Consider the following 9,588-nt stretch of genomic DNA (forward strand, 5'->3'; position numbering starts at 1 on the left):
ACCTGATCTCTTTGTTGCTATGGCATGGCATGACCTACAAAAAACAAGAATAGAAGACCAGGTGCTGGTTCTATTCAGAACTGGGACTCTGGGTAAGTGCCCTGAGCTCTGGACACCTCTGTCCTCTGGTCTGTAAAATGAACACAGAACACCATCCTACAGCTCTTGGTTCAGAACCTGACAGAATTTGAAAGAATAAATGAAATCAGTTCATCGAGTCTGAGGCCCACCAAAAGTAAGTGAAGAGTGGAGTGGAAGCAGTGAATTATAAGGTGTAAAAGTATAAAGCAGTGGCTGTATGTTGAATGTGGAAATAAATGTGGAGTTATCAGCTCAACCCTGGGAAAATTGAGCACCAGTGCACAGAGCCTAGGTAGGAAACCAGGGGGCTGGGAGGAGAAGTCTTCAGGGCATGAGATGTGAAGGCAGCAAGGGGCAGAACGCCAGGTGCAAAGTGCCAACCACAAGAGCACCCCACAGCAGAGGGTACTGTCCTGCTGATGAAGTCTTCTTGGATCATCCCAGGAATTGCATGCCAAACTGTCATGGAATCCTATACACAGGGATCCAGAAGCAGGTCACCTTGAAAATAAAGAAGTCAAGCTGACAGGATGAGACAGCTAGCCAGCGGCCTCATGGTGAACTGGAGCAGGCACATTCTAAAATGCAGAGTCTAAATGGAGGCTTGGAAACAACTTTTTTTTTTCCCTTCTGGTGTTTGGACCACACCTAGCAGTGCTCAGGACTTACTCCTGGCTCTGCACTGATCACTCCTGGTGGGCTCAGGGATGATATAGGATGCTGAGGGTCAAACCCAGCACCCAAGGTAAGCACGTTACCCACTGTACCATTGCTCTGGCTCCTGCAACAACTCTTAAAAACAAAACTTTGGAACCAGAGAGATGAATACAGGGGTTAAGATGTTGGCCTACCTGCCTTCTCCCCCAGCATGTGCGGCTGGCCTCCAAGCCATGGAGTGAACCTCCTGGTACTTATCTTGGCTATTCTTGGGTGTTAGTCTCTCATTTTGTTATTTTATATTCCCCAGATAAATGCAATCTTTCTATGTCTGTTCCTCTCTTTCTGACCCATTTCGCTTAGCATGATACTTTTCATGTAGTAAACTTTTCATTTATACTTGTATGTAAATTTCATGACTTCATCTTTTCTAACAGCTGCATAGTACTCCATTGTGTAGATGTACCAAAGTTTCTGCCACGAGGGTGGGGTGGGATGGGGGGGGGATTGGAGGTGGGAGGGATGCTGGGAGCATAGGAGGTGGGGAATGGGCACTGGTGGAGGGGTGGGTACTCAATCATTGTATAACTGAAACCCAAGTACAAACATTTGTAAGTCTACAACTGTACCTCATGGTGTTTCACTAATAAAAATTTAAAAAAAAAAAAGAAAATCAAAGATAATAAAAAAAAAGAAAAAAATATGTTGGCCTAGCATGCAGCAAGCAGCATTTCATGTGATCCCCAAGTCCAGTATCAGAAGTCTTCCCTCAGTTCAGATCCAGGAGTAAGACCCTGCTGAGTGTAACCTAAAAAGAATCTTAGTCCTGGAATAGTAATCAATTTTTAAAACACTTGCCTGTCTGAGGCTAGAGTGATAGTACAGTGGGTAGGGCATTTGTCTTGCACACAGCTGACCCAGATTCAATCTCCAGCACCCCTTATGCTCCCCTGAGCATCACTGGGATAATTCCTGAATGCAGAGCCAGGAGTAACCCTGAACATCACTGGGTGTGGTAAAAAAGAAAAAAAAACTTACGTTTCATGCATGAGAAATGGATTCCATCTCTTGCACCAATAATAAAAACAATCACGGTCCTCCCATTGTTCATCGATTTGCTTGAGCGGGCCCAGTAACATCTCCATCGTGAGACTTGTTGTTACTGTGTTTGGCATATCAAATACACCACGGGGAGCTTGCCAGGCTTTGCCGTGCGGGCGAGACACTCTCGGTAGCTTGCCGGGCTCTCCGAGAAGGGTGGAGGAACCGAACCCAGCTCGGTTGGGCCGGCTGTGTGCAAGGCAAACACCCTACCACTGTGCTATCGCTCCAGCCTAATAATAATAATAATATAATAATAATAATAATAATATAAAAGCCGAGAATTTGGAGGAGCCTGTACTTTACCTCTCCCATGACTGGAATCCAGATTTCTGGGGCCAGCTGCATCCTTCTGGTGATGAGGAGAGAGGTCTACAGCAGGACAGATTGGATCCCAGATCCGCCTTTGACCCTCCACTCTAGATGGATCCAGACAGGAAGCCCCAGAGGTAATGAGATCCTGAGAGAAAGTTTATCTGTTTGTGGGGGTAGAGAGGAGTGCTTGTGCAGTGAAGCATCACAGCTGGGGGCACCCCAAGAGCGAATGTTGGCTCCATGCACTCCTGTGTGGGGAAGGGCAAAGTTGTGTTTTCTGCAGGCCCCTGCTTTGATTTCTTTTCTCCATAGCCCTCCTGCTAGGATGCCCGTGTTCTAACTGGCTCATAAGTTAGATGCTTCCCTAATGACCCCATTCAACCTTAATCACCTCTTCAAAATACTGTCCCCACAGCTACTCACAACCAGAAGAGCTGGTGGCTTGGGAGTCTACATGGGAGTTCAGGGTACACAGTTTAGACCTTAACACGAATTCTGCGTGAAAGACAAAACAATCCTCCAACATTTTAATAAGATGTGTCCTGTTTTTCGAATCGTGTATCCCAGAAGCAATGGGTCCCAAACCAGGAGGCCACACGCAGTCAGCCCCTGCCCATCTGCCTCACACAGTTCATCCTTTCATTCGGGAAACTGCTTTACATTGAGCCTACTGCATTCCAGGAACTCTTCCAGGTGCTGGGGACACAACGGTGAGCAGTTAACGTGACCCCTCAGGTCACTCAAGTCTGTTGCAAAGAGTGCGTCTGCAGGTTTCTTCCAGGGATGTGCACCTTGAACGAAGTGACTCAGCCTTCATCAGTCTGGTTCTCTCCTGAGAGATGGAGGAGGAGGAATTTCCAACATCTAGAAGGCACCATCTCTCATAGCACCTGGCCTCCTGGCGCACCTCTCCCCCAAGGCCTGTGACGACATAGGATTCCACATCACATACAACTTATCGGACAAGTCAACTTTCAAACTTAAAATGGAACATTTCTATTTTGCCTGAATTGGTATTTCCCATCCCAGGGCAAGACACAAACAGGACCATAACTTATTAGTAGAGACAATGACTATGTTATCAGCAGAAATGCACTTTCCAAGATAGAGCAGGTCCTGCTTCCCAGGGTCGGGGTCTCCCTCCCACTTCTCGCCAGTGGGTGCAGGAAGGTCTGGCGCCATCTTGCACCATAAATCATCTCCCAACAGTCCCCGGAGGACACAGCGCCCAGACCAGCACCTTCCACACTGCTAAAGAATTTCCTGCCCCAAACGGATAAGAATTTCCTGCTTTGCTTTTTCATTATTACTTTAAATAATCATATGCAGAACTTTGGAGGATTCAAAGCAGCAGGGGCTGGGGGTGTGTGTGTGTGTCAACATCTTTTCTAGGTTAGTTCCGGAATGTAGCAGCTGCTTTAGAATGGCCAGCGGAGATATGGACGGAATGTACCAGTGGGCAATGCAAACCTAGGAGATTGTTTAGATGCCAGGATGGTCATTCTCTCCCGGGGACTGGACTCGGACCTCCTGTGGAGCTAGAAGTGCCTTCGTTACTCATGGCTGGACTCAGAGCTGGTGGATGGTCAACATCAGCTTCTCCCAGACTTTTCAGAGCCATCAGTGTCTCAGAAGGACGAGCAGAGACCTACACCTCATCCCCTTAGAGAGGACAGATGATGCAGGTGACCCACATCTTATGGGACAAGTGCCAAAACTGTGCCAAAACCTTGATCCTATTATCAGAGAGGAGTGTCCCTTAGCCAGATGCTAACCTCAGGGCTCAGGAAGAACCACAACCACCCTCCACCCACCCAGTTCTTCAGGATGATTCCTTTTCTTTCTCCCAAATATCCTAGATGCCTTTCAACGTACAATGCTTGTGAGGCAATTCCAGGCAACTCCTCAATACTCTGGCCATAAAAAATTATTATTGACAAGGGCACATTCTGAGAAATGTGTTGTTCAGTCATTTAACTGTCATGGCTGTATCAGTGTCAATGACACAAGCCCAGAGGACATAGGTGACTGATATTTTGGTGCTTGACTGACCTAGAGCTGGCCAGCATGCCATGAAGCTAGGATGACTGTAACTCATTCTGCAGTGCTCTTAAAGGCATCTGTGTTTGCATAGAGAACTCAGGCTGGGTAGTTCCAGGGCCCCATCTTGGGGTGATGAGGAAACTGCCTTAAAGTTTCATCTCCCCAGGAGGACTGCTTCAGCCCATGCATACACCTGCTTCTGCTCACGCTGAGGACAGAGACACTCTCTTATTCTCTTTAGCATGGAGCACCCCACTGGGGACTCCAACCAGACCAACCAGTTCCCCATCCCTGGTGTCTGGCTTCAGCAGTTCTGTCTCTTCTTTGTAGCTGCTGAATTCAAAAACGGGCTCTCCCCACTTTCTACTCTCAGTTCTCCCAGGGCCATAGAGGAACCCTTGGTGCCCGCTGCCCAGGCCTCACCGCACACCTGGATGACTCCTCCTTGCTTGCATCTCTGGCCCAGGATGAACGCTCCACGCCATAGGGTTCCCCACCTGCTCCCTGACCCCTATTCCTTCCAGGTTCCCCCTTCTCTAGAATTTCTCTGTGGAGGCACAAAGCACTCTGTGAGTTCTTGGATCTTCTCAGAAATCTCCAGGCCCCACTGATAACGTGAGCACCCCTCTTCTGGCCTTCAGATGCCTGAATAAACTGGTCCCAATTTTCCCATTGCTCTTCCTCATCCCATGCAGCACACCACTCACTGGGTAGTTCCCCTGGTGACTTCTCTTCTCTAGGGCTTCAGTTCCTGCTCCCAGTTCCCTCTCTAAGTTCAGTGTGTGCCCATCCCTGCCTCTGAGTGCTGACACCGACTCAAGCCTCCCTTCAAGGCCAGCAAAACAGCATTCCAGTCCCCCTGCCCTGCCCACTACCCATGGGAGTGTCATCTAGGTGGTTGTCCAGTCTCTGCTACCTCCTCTCCATTGGGGCACCTGGGGCACGGCTCACAAAATAAGTGGTGACCTGGTCATTAAAATCCAGCGTAGATGAGGCTACAGTTTCTCCTCCATGAATGGATCAAGACAGAACCTCCATCTGCTGGGTCCCCACAAGCTGCCAGGATCCTAGAGCTCATAATTTAGCCACGGGTCCTTGAAACTCTGATCCTTAGCAACGGTCGTCACAACAAAATCTCATTGACTATCACTGCTATCAAGTGTGACCTCAGAGACCTGTCAGTCCCACCCCTGCTCTAAGAAGAGGAAGCTAAGCTTGGAGGAGGTAAAATGACTTGTCCAAGGCCACAACATTTTAATGACTCAAGTCTAAACCTAAATTCTCCTAACATCCGGTGCAATACTTCTTCTGTGACACCATCCTGTAGAATCCTGGTGATAAGGAGCAAACAATAAGAGTCTGGGATCCCAGCTGAGTTCTGTAATGCAAGTTAAATTATTCCTGCTCTAGGTCTTGGCCCCCACCACTCTAAAATGAGGGCATGGGACAAAGGGCCCTTCTAGTCTGCCTTCTGCTATTCCGGGTCTTTGGTTCATGCCCAGCATGTAGCATGGCACTGTGCACTAGACAATACCCTCCTGTCTCATGGGGATAACTATAATCGCTTCTTAGATTGGACTCCAGAAAGCTCCTGCATCCTCCATCTCCTCACTTCCTGTCCAGTCCACACAGGGGGATTTGTGCTAGACCCACATCTCCAAGCCTGTGACTGTGAACCAGTCACACAATATTTGCAGTCTGGAAACCAATTCCCACAGAGTGCCTGTGCAAAAAATGTGGGCCAGGGGCTGGATCGATATCACAGCGGGTAGGGCATTTGCCTTGCACGCGGCTGACCCAGGTTCAATTCCCAGCATCCCATATGGTCCCCTGAGCACTGCCAGGAATAATTCCTGAGTGCATGAGCCAGGAGTAACCCCTGTGCAAAGCTGGGTGTGACCCAAAAAGCAAAAAAAAAAAATGTGGGCCACGGGGGAGAGGTGTGAGCCTGCATTTCCAAATGTCTGTTTCTGGGCTGGAGCGATAGCACAGCGGTAGGGCGTTCGCCTTACAAGCGGCCAACATGGCCGACCCGAGTTCGATTCCTCCGCCCCTCTCGGAGAGCCCGGCAAGCTACCGAGAGTATTCGATATGCCAGACACAGTAACAACAAAGTCTCCAATGGAGACGTTACTGGGCCCGCTCGAGCAAATCGACGATCAACGAGAGGGCCTTTACCTTTACCTTTACCTGTTTCTGTCATTGTCCCCTCTTATTTTATAGGATTTGTAGGATACTAATTCTTGAATATGCTTAAGATGCTTGGCTTGTCACTGAGAGCTTCTGTCCAAGAGGGAGAGCTTTGCATTCATTCTTCTCTTTCTTTCTTAATCTGCTCTGCACAGGGAAAGTCAGGCTTTTGCAACTTAAGGTACTTGTGCACAGCTGGTCAGCTCTTTATCCCAGGCTAAGTGCCCCACTGGCCATCGACAAAGTGGCAGACACTCTAGAAGGGACTGACGGGGCTGGAGAGATAGCACAGTGGCTAGGGCATTTGCCTTGCATGCAGTCGACCCGGGATCGATTCCCAGCACCCCATATGGTCCCCCGAGCACCGCCAGGAGTAATTCCTGAGTGCAGAGCCAGGAGTAACCCCTGTGCATTGCCAGGTGTGGTCCAAAAAGCAAAAATTAATTAATTAATTAAGTAAGTAAAAGGGAGTGGCCAGTCCAGAGTGGGAAGGAGCTCAGAGAGTGAATGACCTCTACTTCAGATGGAAGGTCAAAGGGACAGGGCAGGCTAACGCTCTTTTTCTTCTGCCACGCTCACCAGTGCATAAGAAACTGACTGCTTGAGATCCCTCCTTTAACTTTGGTAGCTCAATGAGAGATACCAAAACAAGGACAGAGCTAACCCTAGCTCTGAAGCAGAAGGATTCCATTGAAGCCCACTTTTAGCTCACCCTGAAGTAGCTAATTAATTGAATTTCAAATGGCAACGGGGCCCCAAAGTCTAGTCCAACCTGGTTCTGTGATCTGAATCACAGAGACATCTCAGCCTTCCAGGCCCCAAGTGAGCGCAACAAAATAAAACAGGCGAGAAGACGGAGAGACACTATGGGAGGAAGGGCACTTGTCTTGCCTGTGGCTGCAGTGGTCACAATCCTGATTCAAATCCCCAACATCACATATGCTCCCTGAGCACCCTAGGGGTCATTTCTGAGCACAAAGTCAGAAATACTCCCTGAGCATCACTGGGCATGGTCAAAAACAAACAAAAATCAGGCAAGATTACAATAGATTTCACTTAACACTTTATAAATCAAACACTCACCTACAGTGCCTATTATCTAGGTGAATTCCTTCTTTGCTGGAAGTATGTCTCTCCCACTTCAGATGAGACTCTTTGCAGCTTCTGGGGAATGGAGACAGGAAGTTGAGCCCTTCCCATCCAGATCTCAGCTTTACAGACAGGGCAGGACCCCAGAAGCTTCTATACTCCCTCAATTGTACCATGAAAATGTAGCAGAAATGTCACTCAGCAAACCTAGGAGATGTGGGATGATACAAACCCACCACTGAAAGCTCAGGCTCGATCAATACCAGGAGGATTGCTCCGTGTCTTAGAGGTCAGCCGGGCATTCTAGGGGAAAGGCCAGCTCAGATAGAGAAGGGAGCACCAAATAAAGGGTGTTGGGAGAATCTTCCCAGGATGGGAAATGCATGTTGAAAGTAGACTATGGACTGAACATGATTGCCACTCAATGCCTCTTTTTCAGACCACAACACCCAAAAGGAGAGAGAGAACAGAGGGGAATGCCCTACCACAGAGGCAGGGTGGGAGGGGGGGGATGGGTGTGGGAGGGATACTGGGATCCATGGTGGTAGAAAATGGGCACTGGTGGAGGGATGGGTATTTGATCATTGTATAATCGAAACCCAAGCACAAAAATTTGTAAGTCTACAGCTGTACCTCATGGTGTTTCACTAATAAAAAATAATTTAAAAAAAATAAAGGAAGCTTAAGGCTCACACAGTGTGGAGGGACACGGAAGTGGAGGAGCTCCCCTTCTCTGAGTGAGGGGGATATTCGTCCCCCAGGTCCATCCAAGCAAAGCCACCACCCTGCCAAGCACACAGCTGCCCTGCTCTGAGAAGGTGGGCACCCCCCAAGAGGCTGCTGAGTCCGATAGCTTTGGCTTCTGCACTGCTGTAAAATTTTAATGAGAATTGTGTGGATAAGACATAGAGCTGTGAGTCTGGGGTTCAGTGAACTTCCTTCTGGGACTGGCCATGTCCCTGAGTTTCTGCTCTGCCCTCTGGACAACAGAAACAACGCCAATGATGCCTGTGGGGACACTTTGCTTCGGAGCTTTTAGAAAGATCCGATGCCTGGGTCTGCGAGAAAGGACTTGGCACTCACACAGCCTCAGCAACTGTGGACCTTCCTTCTCTGAGTCTCCGGCACGTTTCTCACGGCAGAACTTTTGGAAAAGGTTTAGGAAAAGGTTCCCCTAGTTCCAAGTCACGTAGTTAGTGTGTGAGTGAGACTCTCGGGCGCTGAGTCAGCACCTTAGATAACCTGATTGACAACCTTGGAAGCACCACTGTATCCTCAAGGCAACCGGTCTCTGGAGGGGGTGGGGGGCGGGTGGAGAAACACCAACCTGGGGTATCACGGTCTGGCCCTATGTCTCACCCTGCCATCTGGGGTCACAGGGAGAAGGGACAGTTCTGGAAGGGGTGTAAACTTCATGCTTGACACGGATATGGGAGTGCCTCCCTCCCCTGTGGTATTTTTAATTCTATCATCAAGCGAGAATAGAATTTCCTGTGGATCTGATAAGAAATTCCTGTTTTTCTAGCCTCTCTTGGGGGGCACGGACAGTGGGGGATACCAACTACTTCCGAGACGGATGGTTAAAGAAGGGAGGGGTGGAGAGGACATCCATTCACATGGGTTTATTTTTAAAGCGCACAGACAGCTCCTCCGGGAAGAATTCAGGGTGTGATGAATAATTTCCCACCAGCATGGAAGCCCTGGCTGCCGAGAACGTCTGTTCTCAGACTGGTTCCCCGGGGCCGGGAACCCGAGTTCCCAGGTTAGAGTCGCACATCAACGGTTGAGACCCCATGTCAACCTCACCCAGATCACAGCCTGAAAGGTACATGGAGGGGCTAGACCCCAATCTTTACTCAAACGTCACTTCCCCACCGCCCCAGCAGGTGCTCTTCCAGACTCTTCTAGAGTGGCCCCAGGGTCGTGAAACAGGCAGAACTGGCCAGAGACAAGTCCTTGGGATGGTCTCCCGGAAATGGCTGAGGCTCTGAGCCCTCCTGCCCTCCATTGCTGCTTTCTCCTGGTGATGGCTTCATCTTGCCATTTGGGGAAGCCCTCTCTCCTCCAGTGTGCAGGCCTGATAAGGTTGCCCCTCTGGTTCTTGCTGTCCCC

The sequence above is a fragment of the Sorex fumeus genome, unplaced genomic scaffold (genome assembly GCF_029834395.1).
Source record: "Sorex fumeus unplaced genomic scaffold, SorFum_2.1 ptg000006l, whole genome shotgun sequence".
NCBI classification, from domain to species: Eukaryota; Metazoa; Chordata; class Mammalia; order Eulipotyphla; family Soricidae; genus Sorex; species Sorex fumeus.